Source organism: Chinchilla lanigera, unplaced genomic scaffold (genome assembly GCF_000276665.1).
Source record: "Chinchilla lanigera isolate Chin_1 unplaced genomic scaffold, ChiLan1.0 scaffold00054, whole genome shotgun sequence".
NCBI classification, from domain to species: domain Eukaryota; kingdom Metazoa; phylum Chordata; class Mammalia; order Rodentia; family Chinchillidae; genus Chinchilla; species Chinchilla lanigera.
The window spans coordinates 13,862,023-13,877,281 of NW_004955455.1; the positions used below are offsets into that span (position 1 = coordinate 13,862,023).

A 15,259-nucleotide genomic window follows, 5' to 3' on the forward strand; every position below is an offset into this window, starting at 1 on the left:
CGGTAATGGCGGCCCGCGGGGCACCGCGCGCTGGGGACGCGGGCGCGCGGGATCGCTGCACCTGCCCGTGCTAACTTTCGCCTTCCCCCTCTCGGCCCGGCTCTCCGACCGCGTCTCCCTGGCGACCCGCGGTAATGGCGGCCTCTGGCACCCGCAATCTGCCGCGGCTGGGGGCCGACGGCCGGGAGGGCTCCGCGCTCGGGGATCGCGGGGACCGCGGGGATCGCGGCGCCTGCCTGGCTTCTAACTTTGCCAGCAGCCGCCTGGCGCTCCCGCGATCCTGGCGGGGCGGCCCGCACCTCTTACTTCTGCCCGCGAGGGATCGGGTGTAAGAGCGCCGACTCCCAGAACCCGGGAAAGTTGTGTCGCTCCAGTCAAGGAGCTTCTAGGGCTCCCGGCGCGTCCCCAGAGCCGGCGAGGGGCGCGCTCCGCCGCGGATCAGGCCCGGCAACGCACCGCGCGCTTTGGGTTTGTTTCCAGGTGGCCGGGGCAGCTCGGAACAAGGTCCCCGCGGGCTCCAACTTCCGGGGCCCCTCGAGGGTCCTCGGGTGGGAGGGTCCCGAAAGGGCTCCTGGGACTGCGAAGGACAGTGTGTAAGACCCTCGCGCCCACCTCCAGGGCACAGTGGCAGCAGTGCCGCAGCTCTCAGCGTCCCAGGGATCGCTCTGTCTGTGGCGGGCCCCCAGAGAGGTGAGGTGCGCGCGAGGAGGCATACTAGAGGGGCTGGAACCTTTCCAGTGGCTCCCGTGGGTTCCAGACCTAGAGATACCTTTTCTTTGCGGTGCAACCGTGGGTAAGCCTCTTCTCTCTAAGTCTTAGGATTCTCCTATATAAAATGAGGAAACGATACCTTTCTCTTGAGACTACCATGGGGGGGGGGCTTTTAAAACGCCCTAAGTGTAAATAAGCAGCCCAGAACAAGCGTTGGATAACCCGGAAATGTGGCTGAGGTTTTACTGTAACCCCCAGGGTTGGATCTGGGGACTCGCACGTCTCAGGGTTCTAGTGGAATCCGGGTTGCCCCTGAGGGTAAGAAATGCCAAGCCCACTTCCTCGCTGATACAGGCCTCCCCCGCATCAGGTTCTTTCTGGCAGGTGAGCCCTCCTCTTCTCCCCCTGTGCTGCTCAAACCCAGAGCTCAGGCCTGAGGAGACGCACTAGCAGCCACCACAGAAGGGGTGAAGGGTTATGGGAGTGGTCCCAAGGGCGCCCCGGGGGAGGGGGCCTGTAGCCAGGCTAGTGTGCCCAGGGCGGTGCGTGGGGCCCCTGACAGCCCAGAACAAACGGCTCTCTGTTCTGTCCCACGCCTCTCCCCCGAGAGGAAGGTAAGAAAACTCCCCGCTTTCCCTTTCTTCTCTCACGGGGCTCAGGAGCAATACATCCACATCCGCAGTGGAAAGACACCAGAAAACAGTGGCGCAGCTCCTTGGGGAATCAGTTTTCCACCACTGGATTTTTGGTCTGGATTTTGGTGTTTGTTTATTTGTTTAATTCTAACCTTGGGTCTGTGCCAGAAGCAGGGATAGGGGGGTCAGACCCATTTTTTGCCCTCAGGTGTCTGAGCAGACAGGTCTGAGAAGACTTAGTGGGTCCTAGAAGGGAGGCACCCTGCCCTACCTCCACGGACCAGTCCCTTTCTCATGGCCCAGATTCTGGGTCTCTGAGCCGCCTGCCCGTAGTCACCTAGCTGGTAAGTGACATTACTGGAGACCTCACCTCTGGTTTTGAGCTTCATCACCTGGAGTATTGTGCATGCATAAGCAGTCTGACACATGCCTCTGCTTTAGCACTCACAGCCTTGTTCCCTGATGTATCTTTTCAGCCTGAGCTGCCTTGACTGCATCTCCAGAAGTTGGGAGGGGGGCAAAAGTCCCAGACCATGCAGGGAAAGACCAAGCAGCACAGTAGAAAGACCTGCTGAAGACCTCTGAGACCAAATTTAGTTTCCTCCATGGTGCTATGACCCTTAGGTAGTCCCTTAACCTCCCTGAGCTTCAGTTCTATTACCTGTAAAATGAAAAGGGTAACTCTCACAAGTGAGGATTTTGTGATAATGTCTATAAAAGCTCTGGAAACAGTAGTTCTAAGCCAAGACTGGTGATTGCCAGGAAGAAAGGGAACCCTAGTGGGAAGCCTCCAATACTGTGGACACGGCTTCCATACCAGCCTCTTCATGTTCCCCAAGTGGCCAAAGTCAGCCCCAAAAGCTCTGCCTTCCATTGGGAAGGACACCTGGGGAAGGCTGAGTGCCTGGCAGTGGAGGAGTGGCTGGATGCTCCTCCCCAGCAGGGTGGGAGGGAGGGGGTCTCTGTGCCACTAGGTGCTGTCCAAGGTACCTTGCAGACCGTTGTTCAGAAATTCCCTGCTGGTAGGGTACTGATTTCCCAGAACCCTTGGGAATCAGTTCACCCGGGTATCAGGAGCATGAACAAACTTGGTTGTGCTGCCTTCTCAGGTGTGTAGTTTGGGATGTCTTATGACCCAGCTGGGTGCCTTGCCTGTCACTCAGGTTCTGTAGGTCTGAACAGGGCTGGGTGAGTCTTGGAATGTGGTTAAGAGCCACAGGGAACAATCTGTGCTCCTTAGAACTGGGGCTCTTCCTGTTGGAAACTGGAATGTGCAGAAGTTGAATTTGGCATTTCAGGGCCAATTATCATCTGGGCTGTTTGCACAAAGAGGCAGGCTCCACATCACAGACTGGTGTGTGGTTGTGTGGTTAGCAACCCTGATGTTGCGAAGGCTACAGATGTGATCCTTTCCCTCGTCAAATACACAATAGCATTTAGACACCATCTGATCTGGTAAATGCCAAGCATCAGTCCAGCAGGTCGTCGGCATCAGAATCTACCAAGGTGCAAGTTAGAAAGAGAGACACCAGACCCCATCCTCTGCCTGCAGAATCAGCATCCCCGGGGAGAGACCCAGAGTATCTGTATTTTTAACAAAACTACTCCCGGCTGTCCTAATGCCTTCAGTTCTTACCCATCATCCTCGTCCTTCAGATAAGAAAACTGGGGCCCAGCAGAGGCTGTGATTTGATGAAAGTCACAGCAAACAACAGCAGAAGCGGGACTAGATCCTCCATGTTTTGACTCTGTCCGGGGCTCACTGATGGTAGTTTCCTGTTTGCTTGAGAATAAAGAAGCTCCAGAGATTCAGGACTGAAAGGAAATTTTAATTGCATCTCGGATTGTCATTAGAAGTTGGCAAATGACTAAATTGTCCCTCCCAACTTGACCTTGCTAGATTCAGCCCTCCTTGTTCAGCTAATGTTGGACATTAGCTCCACTCGTTAACCCTTTAGAGAGAAAACTCCTTGTAAAAGTGACCTATCAGGTATAACTTCAGAAATCAAGTAATTGCAGGAGCTAATAACCCCTGTTTAACCAGAGCCCTTGGTTGAAGCTCATTTCTGCAGCCTGCTCAGCCTCTGCCTGGCTTTTGCAAGTGCTGTGTATGTCATTGCTCACACTCCCGTTCCCAGGGAAGGAAAGTTGTGAGTAGCTCCCTGCCATGCTGGAATATTGAGCCCACTTAAATCTATTCAACAAAAATGATGTATCAACAGAAAACGTCCGTAAGTCCCCAATATGAGCATCATTAACAGGGTGCGGCAGGCATGGATCTTGGCATAATTGTATTTGGTAACGATTGACCCGGGATGAGTGTAGTTATCATGATGGTTCCGCAGCAAACATCAACCAGGGTGAGTGTTAAGTGGCAGGTCCAGGGGCAGGGGACTGGGTCAGTGTGGTGTGAGTCCCACTCTGATAAAGCTGCAGTCTGATTAAGTCGGAGCACCAGAGAAGCCCTGTAGCAGGCACGACATTTCTGTGGGAGAGGAAGAGCTGGCTTGCTGTTGCTGGCCTTGAGAGCAGCAGCGTGCTGTGGGGCTCAGGGGAGCCGGTAGCCTGGCTTGTGCCATTCTCTCAGAGATGCGGTCCCCAGGGCCATGCTCAGCCCATGGCAGCTAGGTTGAAAGGCAGAACATCGCATTAAAATCAGAAGAGGATGTCATCCTGGGAAGCATTCACGGTTGGGCTTGGACATCATGGTCTCCGTGAGTCTCAGGGTGAGTTCATCTCTCTACCCCTTTGGCACGTCATCCAGGCAATGGAGATTATAACTACTGCATGGGACTCTTAGGAGGATTACCGGGATAGTGTGTTGGTGACTCTGGCAAAGGGACATCCGGCCCATACAATGCTCCAAACAAAGAAAAGCAATGCAAAAAAAAAAATCCTTTAATTGGCCAGTTGGTGTAGACCAAACCCCTTCCTGTAGTCCAGCCTCACTTTTCCCATCTGGGAAATGAGGTGATAGGTTGAGATTCAAAGGCATCTCTAATCGGAGCCCTGCAGGGATGTACAGTTAGATAGGCGCAGAGTTTGTTTTGTATTGGTTTGGGCTTTTTCAGGGGCATGGGTGGAGCAGGGTTGGGTTTTTTTGTTTCATTCTGGCTTGGTTTGTTGTTTTTTTGTTTTGTCTTTGTTTCGTTTTTTGCCTCTAGGTCACATCTGCACCATTAACTATCCTTTCTGTCACCTCCCTGGCCCTGGGAGGCATTTTAGTTACAACTCCCAGACTAACTACTGTGAAAAACCTTTCTGATCTATGTTCTGCCCCTCACCGGAGGCAGTCACCATATCACAGCGCATCAGTTGCCTTCCGAAGAGGGTTCAGGTGGAGACACAGAAGGTCTTCGCAAGGGGATGAGGGTCCCATTTCAGGCCCAGGGACTACGTCCTTTCCCCCTAGCCCTCGTTTATGTGTCGTGTTCCTTACTATAACGTCACCTCTTCTCATCTGCGGGTTCCTGGGAACAGCGATCCTGTAGTATCGGCCACCCACGAAGCTTCAGCAGTTTAGGACTAATGAGCACCTAAAAGAGGTTTTCCAGGTTTTCAGAGGTGCCCTGGGGGCGTCTCAGCTTCTGCCAGGAACATTTGCCCAGGATTAAATAATACACAGGCATCTCTTCTTATCCAGAACCTGACAGCTAAATTGCTACCATGGGAATTTAAAAAGTGGGCCTTTCTGGAATCTATGGAAATTAAGGGGACCTTGTGAATTCCAAAAGCTTTTCAACTTCAGATAGTACCAAGGAGCAGCCGTCATTTCTCAGCTAAAGAATTCTGATCTCTTGTCATAAACAGGAGTCAGATCAGCTGCTTATTCATTTAAGGAGCAATCCCTGAGCTCCCTGCTCCGGACCAGACCCCAAAGAAGCTGCAGCACAAAGAAGGGGAAGGACCTTCAAGTAGCTCACAGTGCCGGTCAAAAAGGCATCAACTTGCTAGTAACTAGAATGCAGTGAGGCAAATTATGTGGGCAGTCCATCCCTCTTAGTCATTAAAACAGCCACATAGGTCACCCGGGACTGTATTTCACTCCAGGAATTTTAAGCATGAAAATACATCCTATGGGGATCAATCAGAATAGTACTCCGTAACAGCTGACATATTTTAGGCGTAGTTTTTCCTCCGACTTTTGAAGCTGTAGCTGAGCTCTGAAATATTCAGTAAGGAAAATGAAGACCAATTATGTTCATGTACCAGTATCCAGATAATGAATGGAGTATTCAGTTATTATAACAGATGTTATTCAGGTAATAGGATTTAAATGCTTGTTCATTAAATCTTAGCTGGAACTGGGCATCCTGGTGTACACCTGTAGTCCTAGCTAACGGGAAGGCTGAGGCAGGAGAATGGAAAGCTCAAGTTCAGCTTGGGCAACTTAGTGAGACCCTGTCTCAAAATAAAAATAAAAATAAAAAAGCTAGGGATGTAACTCAGTGCTAGAACACTTGCCTAGCTCATGAGAGGCCCTGAGTTCCACCTGCAGCACAGGAAAAAAAAGTCTTCGCTGGTAATGCTTCCAGTTGTCATTTCTCCCCTAATACGATATAGTCACAGAGAAGAGATCCTTATATTTCTAGCAATGCATCGTATGAATTAATGGGATGGGCTGAGTTTCTTGACCACAGATTTTTATTGATTTTGGTTCTCCTTTTAACAAACATGCAAAGCTCCTGCGTAGAGAAATGTTTCTTGTCTGGCTGCCTTTGATGCCTTGCATTTCTTGAGGTGCGTGCCTCAGGACTCACCTTTGGAAAGTCTATTTCTTTCTGAATCCTCTTAGGAGAGTGTTATCTTATTGGCTTTTGGGGGTGCGTTTGGATTTCAGAAACAGCAAGAGGTCACGGGAAGCCACTTTGTTCCATTAAAGCAGGTGAGGACATCAGAGGAAATGTGGAGATTTTGTTGCTAAATACAGTTTGATGTAGGGAGACTGAATTTCTCAGCTGATTCAAAATTGCACTCTAAGTCAAGCATTGTACACTTTGTCTTGAGACTTGGATGACAGGAACCAGGCAAAAATGAAGCCAAAAATCTTCTTGCTCCAGACCCCGACTGCCTGTCGCTAGGAGGCAAGCTGTCTGCTCCTCTCTCAAGCAGCAGGGATTCGATTTCCTACTTAGATTGTCATTGTTTAAAGAAACACCCTTCACTGAGTATTGGGTGAGATTTTATAAGTATAGTTACTTTTCTAAAGTATGATAATGGTGTTATGGTGTTTTGGGGATACAGCCTTTGTTCCTAAGATACCCATGCTTAAGAATGTTGGACTAAAGCACCATGGTGTCCTTGATTTATTTTAAAGTAGTTCATTGTAAAGACAGACAATCAGACAGATGGACACACAGATAGATGACAGATGAATATATAAATAGATGACAGATACATGACTAGACAGATAAATGATAGGCAAATATATAAATACTAATAGTTGTTGGAGCTACTTGGAAGTTTAAGGGTGTTTTTGTACTATGCTTTTAAATGTTCTGTGTTTAAATAAAAATATTTTTAATAAAAAGTTGGAGGCAGGAGTAGTTTTAGTTAAATTTTCCTCTGGACTCAATTTTCCGAGTTTCTTAGGGGAATAATATTCAGCCTTCCCTACCCATACACACATGCATAAGTACACACACTTGTGAGCACGCATTCATTTTGTCCCTCTCCCTCTCCCTCTGTCTCTCTCTCTCTCTGCCACCCCTTTCCTGGAAGAAACAATCTGTAGTTTAGCAGAATGTCAGTGTTTTCCATGCCAGCCTTTCTTTACATTTTCCCTCAGCATTTTAATTAGGGCTGTGAGTCACTGTGCTTTATGAAGGCTGGTGACAATGTCATTTACGGCTGTTTAGCATCCCCATCCAGCTCTCGCTGGCGGTGCTCGTCACATCAGGGGCACTGAGGAGGAGCAGGCGACAGTTCTGCTGTCAGCGGTAGAGCAGGCTCAGGGCCTCTTGAGGAATTGAGACAAGAGCATGAAGTTCCTCCCAGGAATCGTTCGCAAGCTGCCCTCTCCCGGCCTGGCTGCTGCTGTAGCCCTGGCAGCCGACGCTTTGATGCCCGGCAAACCTGTTCAGAACAGCAGCTCCCGTCCTCAGGGTCAGCCAGCCCTCTCCCTGGCCCAGGGCTCTCACTTCTACAGCACACGGTGCTGTAATATTAGCTCTTGGCACTTTAGATACCTCTGGGTGTCCAGTACTGGGCAGCAGGAAAGATTCAGGAGCCAATCCAGGCTGGGTTCGAATCCAACCACTGCTACTTATTCACCCTGTAACCTTGAGTAAGTGATTCAGTCTCTTTCTAAACCTCATCCCCTCCTAGAAACAAGGATAATCCCACTCCACCGGGCACCCTGGACTATTACATGCCTGGTATACGTTGGGTGCTCATAAGTTATTCGGTAAGGATGAGGGTGGTGATTTAAGATACTTTTGCTTAGACTCACCACACGCTTAACCATCAGAATTGTCTCTGGATTTCCTTATCCTCAGACCCAAGGGGCAACAGAGGTGAAGATTTGTCAGTTGGGGGTCCCAACAGGAAACAGAGACACTGTAGCTGGGATTTCCAAGAGAAATGAAAAAACCTAATGAGCACAGTTTAAATCACCACCAAGGGAGGGTGAAGTCGCCAGGAACAAGAAGTGAGGAGCAGTTGCCACAGCCTGGAGGAGCAGGGGAAGCACCAGTGCTGCTTTGGAGCGTGGCGTTGGGGGCAGATTGAGGGGCCTGGCAAAAGCTGTTCTGGGGAGGAATGCAGGCTCTGCTGGACCACAGCCCTAAGACCGGGAGAGGCAGAGGAAGAAGTACCCTGGCCTCTTCTCCTCCCCCTTTCTCATCCGTGCCATCTCATCTGCATCTGTACCTGCCAAAGGACAAAACCCAATCGGCAGCCAGAAGCAAGGGTCCTACTGATGGCAAGGACAGGAAAAAGAGAAAGAAATCATTGACAGTCAGGGTTACAGCATTGACAACCACAATTTACCAGCTCCGTGCCCTCAGATGCTTTCCCTACCCAGGACATCCTGAAGTCCTCTAATTTTCCGCAGGGACCTCAGGAGATCCTCAAAAGAAATCGGGCATTTGCTTTCACTTGGAACACCAACCCGCATCCCCAGGGACCTCGAAGAAATGGGTGTCACAAAATCAAGTGATCCACCTCAGGGAACTGCAACCTAGCCAGCAGGTTGTAAGGTGGAGCCCTGGGGAAATAAAGTACTCAGCTTCTCGAGGAGGCAAGGTTTGTTGAATAACCTGTTGTAATAGCTTTGGTGTGCTGAGTAACTGCTGAAGGCTCCCTCGGTGTTGTTCCCGGTCACTGTCCCACGGTGATGGCTGGCTGGGCCATGCCAGGCAGGTGTGTGAATCTTACCAAAGCAAGAAGACTTCTCAGACTTCAAAGCAATGGTCAGGAGATGTTCGTACAGACCTTCATAGAGAGTTATAGATTATCCTGGCAGAACCCTTCCCATGGAAGCCTCCTGGTGCTATGCAGAGAACTCTGGAGTGGAAGCGGGAAGGCTATGTCTTTGGCAAGGATCATGACGTCAGCCCACATTCTCACCCACTTGCCGTGGCCAGCGCTGCATAAGCACAGGTTTACAAAATATGTTTGATGCTGTGCTGGTGATACCTATTTTCCTGTTGTGTTTTATTAAGGTAAAATTCACATAATATAAAGTTAACCGTTTTAAAGTGACATGTAATGCATTTACCTGCTGTGCAACCCTTTTCTCTATCTATCTAGTTCCAAGACATTTTGATCACCACAGCAGGAAACTCTGAACCCACTAATTGCAAACAGGTGTTCAAACGAAAACTTATACACCTACGTTCACTGCGGCATTACCCACAGTAGCCAAAAGGTGGAAATGACCCAGATGACCACCACTGGTGAATGGGTGAACAAAATGGAGTCTATCCATATAATGGAATATGACTCAGCCATGAAAAGGAATCGAGCCCTAATCCACACTACTATACAGATGAACCTAGAAGATGTACTGCTGAGGGAAAGAAGACTGACATGGAGGGCCACCTATTACAGGATTCTGTTTAGAGGAAATACCCAGAATAGGTAAACTCATAAAGAATGAAAGCTTGCCAAGGACTAAAGAGGGGGGGTGGCATTTAACCAATAGCCATTTTTAAAAGTCTTTTATTTATAGCTGACTATGGTGGTGCACACCTGTAATGCCAATCTCTCGGGAGGCAGAGGCAGGAAGATTGCAAATTCAAGTCAGTCTAGGCAACTTAATGAAACCGTATCTCAAAATAAAACAGGGCTGGGAAGGAAGCTCATGGTAGAGTCCTTGCCTAGTATATGCAAGGCCCTGGGTTCCTTCCCCAATACCACCAAAACAAAAACCAGCTTCAATTTGAAAGCAATTTTAGATTTATGAAAAAGTAGCAAAATAGTACAAGAAATTTCTGTGTACCGTACCCTAGTGCCACCTAATGTTAATACCGTACCTAACCATGGTATCATGATCAGAGAAGGAACTCAACAAATATAATATAGTAATTCACCTTCAGACCCCATTTGAACGGCACCATTTTCCCATTAATACCCTTTTTCTGATGCAGGAGCCTATCCGGGATCCACTGTTGCTCTTAGCACTTGTTCCTCCTATGTCCCCTGTGGTGGATGACGGTGTGTCTCTCTCTCCTGCGCTCGACACTTCCAAAGCTTGCTGGTTGGTTGTTTTGCACAATGTAACTCTGTCTGACTTTGTTAGGTGATTTTGCGTGATAAGAACAAGGCATCTGTCTTAGTTACTTTTCTGTCATTGCTGAGACAAAATACCCGACACCCAAAGTGAAAGGAGGAAAGGTTTATGAAGCTCACAGTTTGTAGAGGTTCCAGCCCATAATCGGCTGGCTCCAAGGCAGGGTGGCTTGGCAGAGCGGCATCGCAGAGAACAGTTCCTGTTGCCCATAAAATAGCAAAAGCAACAAGAGACCTTAACAGCATCTTTCTGCCCCTTTTATCTTCTCCAGACTACTCAGGGTGAGTAGCACTCACACTCTTAATCCTAGTGCCCTTGAACCTAGCATTGCACCATGAATCAATTCCACAGTCACACACGCTAGATCCAGTCTCTTCTGAAAAAGCTCCACCTATGACCACATGAGGCTTTAGGGGGACATCTAGGCACAACCCATAGCACACACACACACATACATAAGGATGAGGTGCTAGTACGTAAGGTAAAAAGGGAGTCACTTTTAAGGAACAACATTAACTCCATAATTGTGCAGGCAAGATGCAGATGTGGCACAGAGACAAGAAAGAGGCAAGACTGGCTTCCTAAACATGACAGGGGCTCACGTAACCCTCACAAGCACTCTCATAGGTACTCTAGTATCCCCTAGTAGTAGGAGATAGTGTTATTCTCCATTTTCCAGATGAAGACACAGAGGCACAGAGATGCTGAAAACCTTGTCCAGTGTCTTGGCCAGCAAATGGCAGGATTAGGGTGTGAGCCCAGTGCCTGTGATCTTAACCACACCGTCTCCCTTCAAGCTGCACCCATCCTCCGTGATGTTAGCAGTCTGCAGAGTGCTGAGCAGGGCTGGATGGGACAGGGGGAGAGTCTCCTCGGCGCTCAGCAGGTGCACAGTACAGGAGGGGTTAAAGACTGAGCCAGGTCAGATCACCCAGAGGTGGGTGACTAAGGAAAACATTCGGGACAGGGGATTGTGTGCTCCTTCTGGGTGGAGGACAGAGGTTGGATTGCATTCCGCAGCTCATCGCTCCAAGATGGGTTTCACATCAAAAGAAAAAGCTGCAGAGGCAGGTGGTAGTGCGTGTCTGTAATCCCAGCACTCTGGGAGGCTGAGACAGGAGGACTGCAAGTTTGACCCCTGCCTAGGTTAGTTAGCAATTTAGCAAGATCCTGTCTCAAAAAAAAAAAAAAAAAAAAGCCTAGGAGTGCATCCCAGTGCAAATGTCCTGGGTTCAATCCAGAGAGAGAAAAAGAGATAGGGGGGCATTTGGAGAAAAAAGCATCCTTGTGGAAGGGTTTTGGTGCACACCCCAAGGTGACAGAAGCAGCAGATGGGAACTTAAGGGGACTCTTGGGTGAAACACTCCACGGATCTCAGCAGATTTTCCCCTGGGGCAAGGAGGTCAGGCCAGAGCTCAGCTACAGGGCACCAGCTGGGATGGAAGCCACTACACAGCGCACCATCATCAAGCACTGCTCGGCCCTTCAGCGAGAAGCTCCAAAGGGGACCGTCCCTGTTTCCCTGTGAGACTCCCTGTCCCTCAGGTGTCCTGTCCTCAGATACGCATGGACAGTGGCCCAGGAGCGCAGAGGGAGCTTGCACCCCGTCCGGTGGGGCACCGCCGCCTCTCCAGCTGTTCGATGGTGCCCAGGCGCAGAGTAGACACATCTGTCACTGTTCCAAGAAAGCCAGAAAATTACATCTTTGTGAAACTTCCGGTCTTACGCTAACCAGTTGGGAGGGGATTCTTTCTTCAATAGTGTTATCCAAATGAGACTCACCTGTAGGCCTGAGTGATGGCTATTATTTTTAGTCTCTGGCCACGGCCTTTTTGAAGCGTATCCTATCTTTGATCTGAAGCATCTCTGTGCAGAACATTTTGTGTATAGATTGAGTTGGAATTGAAATTTCATTTGAAATGGCCATGTTTGTAGGTTGTGAGACAGTGGAATGAAGGTGGTTTTGTACGGTCCAACCTAACATTATCGTGCTTGCTAGATCGAAGGATTCCGTTTGACGGGTTGGGAGTTGCACCAGAAATCACAGTTATTCAGAGGCAGAATGGACCAGAGTTTCTCAAAGTATCATGTACACGTGAATTACCTGATCATTTTTTTAGTGGTACTGGGGGCTGAACACAGGGCCTTTGCACTGCACTAAATCCCCAGCCTTCATTTAATTTTTTACTGAGACAGGGTCTTGCCAAGTCGCCAAATTGTCTGCACTGAGCTCGAATTTACAGTCCTCCTGCCTCAGGCTCCTAGATCACCTAGAAATCTTAAAATGCAGTGGGGCTGGAGGTTCTGCATTTCTGCTTTCAGGGGATGCTGGCCCCTGGACCGTACTTTGGGTATCAAGGCACCAGACCATGTCCAAACTCCACAAAAACCTGTCCTGTAGGGCTCTTCTCATTCTGAATCCATGTTTCATAACCCAGATGTGTAGTCTCGATCACCCCTTTCGGCATGCATAATGGGTTCTTTCATCCCTTCCCTGAAGCTGCTCAGCAGGAAGTGAAATGTCAGCCTCTCCTTTCTGCGTGACCATTACGAGCTGGAAATGCCATCTCCCTGGGACAAGGGCTTCCCAGTTCTCCATAGTCCCCACTGCTCCCCCTCACTACTCACATGGGCTACTTCATCCAGTAGCTATAGGCCAGGAGATGCAGGCTGATTTATTGAGCACTTATAATGTGCCAAGCCCTGTGCTATGCACTGGGATCAGTGGGAAGCCCAAGAAACTTCTCTGTCTTCAGGGAGTGTGCAACCTAACAGCGCGATAGCATGGCCAGATTTTTTGGCACCAAAGTAATTACTCAGTAAAACTGAATAATATCTAGGCATGGCGGTACATGCCTGCAATCCAAGCACTCTAGAAGGCTGAGGCAGGAGGATCACAGGTTCAAGCCCAGCCTGGGCAACTTAGCAACTTAGCGAGTCCCTGTTCTCAAAATGAAAAGTTTGAAAAGACATGGGATGTAGCTCAGTGTGAAGACCCTGGGTTTTAATCCCCAGTTCCACAAAAAAGAGTGCAATCAGCTTCTCATCTCTATTGTGAAACTGATCTTTTAAGCATTTATCTTGACAAGTGAGTAGAATCCATTAGCTTTGCTGCCTCCCAGCACCTGTAGTGATTTCTTCGGACACTCCATGCTTGATTGTGGAGAGGCAGGTAATATTTGGGGGTGGCTCACCAGGGAGGAAGGCGAGACAATGCTTAACTGCTAGGGCTTATTTTGAATAATTGAGAAAACGACTAGGCAGACTGGACATCTACTCAGAAGCGTACGGCCACATTCTGAGATTAGCATTGCTGTCAAATATAGGACTCTGCGCAAATTTCCTAATTTTGTGGGGAAGCAGGAAAATGAGCATGAAAACTGAGCTGGAGGATCCCAAGCTGGATGTTAACGCTGACTCTAAGACCCTCAGGCAGCCCGTCCCCAACTATCAATCTCAAACTCCTCATGTGCAAACTGTAGGATCAATCCAGTGCTTTCTGCTTCCTTAATGGGTCATGGAGAGCTTGGAAAATCATATTAATGCTATGGAGATTTTTCCTGCATCAGTGCATGTATGCACACAGTCACAGAAGTTGTATGCATGATTCCAGGATTCTCAGGGCTTCCTGGACCCTGTAGGATATCCACAGACCCTGTATTATGAATACAGTAGAAAAGCTCTTGGAATACAAAATGCCTAGAGTCCCTTTCAACTTGCGGCTACTAAAATTATAGGTCACCAACTGTAATCAGGCCAAATGAGTTCAAATCTAGAAATACAGTGGTATTCGGAAAGTGACAAAAGCAAAGACTTTACTTTCAAGAAAACTTGGTTTGAATCCCCTCAGGTGACACTAGCTGTATGAGTTTCCATGAGTTCACTAATGTCTTTGAGTTTTGTTTTAATATCTAAATAACAGAAATAATAACAGGAATGAATCTTTCATAGAATTTTTACAAGAATTAAATGAGATCATTTAATAGTCTATATACAAAAGGTTCAAAATATTAGGTTGAACCATATATGAAATTGATGAATTTCATTTTCAAAACTACTCATTTCACATATTTTAACCTAATTAATAAATATTTCATTTGATATTTCTGTGAAATGATTGTCATTTACTCAGAAGACATTTACTGTGTGCTTACTAAATGCTAAACAGAGAATTTAAACATTATTATATTGTCCCAGTGAAAGCAAACCTGTAGTCCTTAGAGCCCAATGACCAGAAAAATGTGTACTAGATCTATACCTCCCTTGGTGAACTATTTCCCTCCTATTCTTGGACTTTTTTCCCACATCCATGGTAATATAGGGCAAATGGCAAATCATCTTATTCAATTTGAGAGTCATGATCTTTTACTTAAACTTGACCCAATTACATTTAGTGTTATTCTTGGTGCATCTGACATATGTGGAGTTATTTCTACCATTGTAGTTCATATTTTCCACTTAACATCTTCTCCCTTTGCTTAAATTCATTTGTAACTTACTTGGGCCTATGTGGATGCTGAGATCTATTGGCAGAGAATTTTCAAGCTAAGGGATTTGATACTGTCACTGCTCCTTAAATCAGCCACTATTACCTCTTTTGCCTTCCCCGACTCCTTCCCTGAACACCTTTTGCTGTCTTCTGGATTGATCACGCCTAGCCCAGGCAGTACCCCCGGATATGAGGCATGAGGAAAGAAACTTGATGGGGTCTCCAGTTAACAGTGAGCTGCAATTTGGAGGACGCTCCTCCCGATCCCCCCCAACAAAAAATACTCAACATTCCCATGACCGCTGACTTTTACAGCGTACAGTGCCCATCTTCTGAAACTTTCACAAAACCCTTTGGAACTGGTTCTTACTGCCTTTTTTAACTTCACGAAAGAAAATTGAGAGTCAAATTGTTACATGGCTTGCAGTAACAAAGTGGCCATCAAATGGCCAGGCAGTGACAAAGCTGGAGGCTAACCGTATCAAGTGTATTTTTTCTGCAATCACCCTGAATTCTCAGAATTCTGGAAGTGATGATATCAGTAGATATTAACTCCTGCAGTGCATGAGACCACAATTAAACTACATATTACCCTTCAGGAAGGATGATTCTGTCAAATGCGTTTCATGCATTCTTGTTATTTCTTTCTCCCCACCCTTACCCAGCACAGCATCTAGCACTCTCTCTCTC

General features: G+C 47.9%; 1 protein-coding gene across 4 annotated transcripts in view; it reads left to right on the forward strand.

The window, feature by feature from the left end:
• Nos1 (nitric oxide synthase 1 (neuronal)) overlaps positions 1–15,259 on the forward strand; it is a 180,846-nt gene that overhangs the window by 64,466 nt on the left and 101,121 nt on the right. The window lies entirely within an intron of this gene.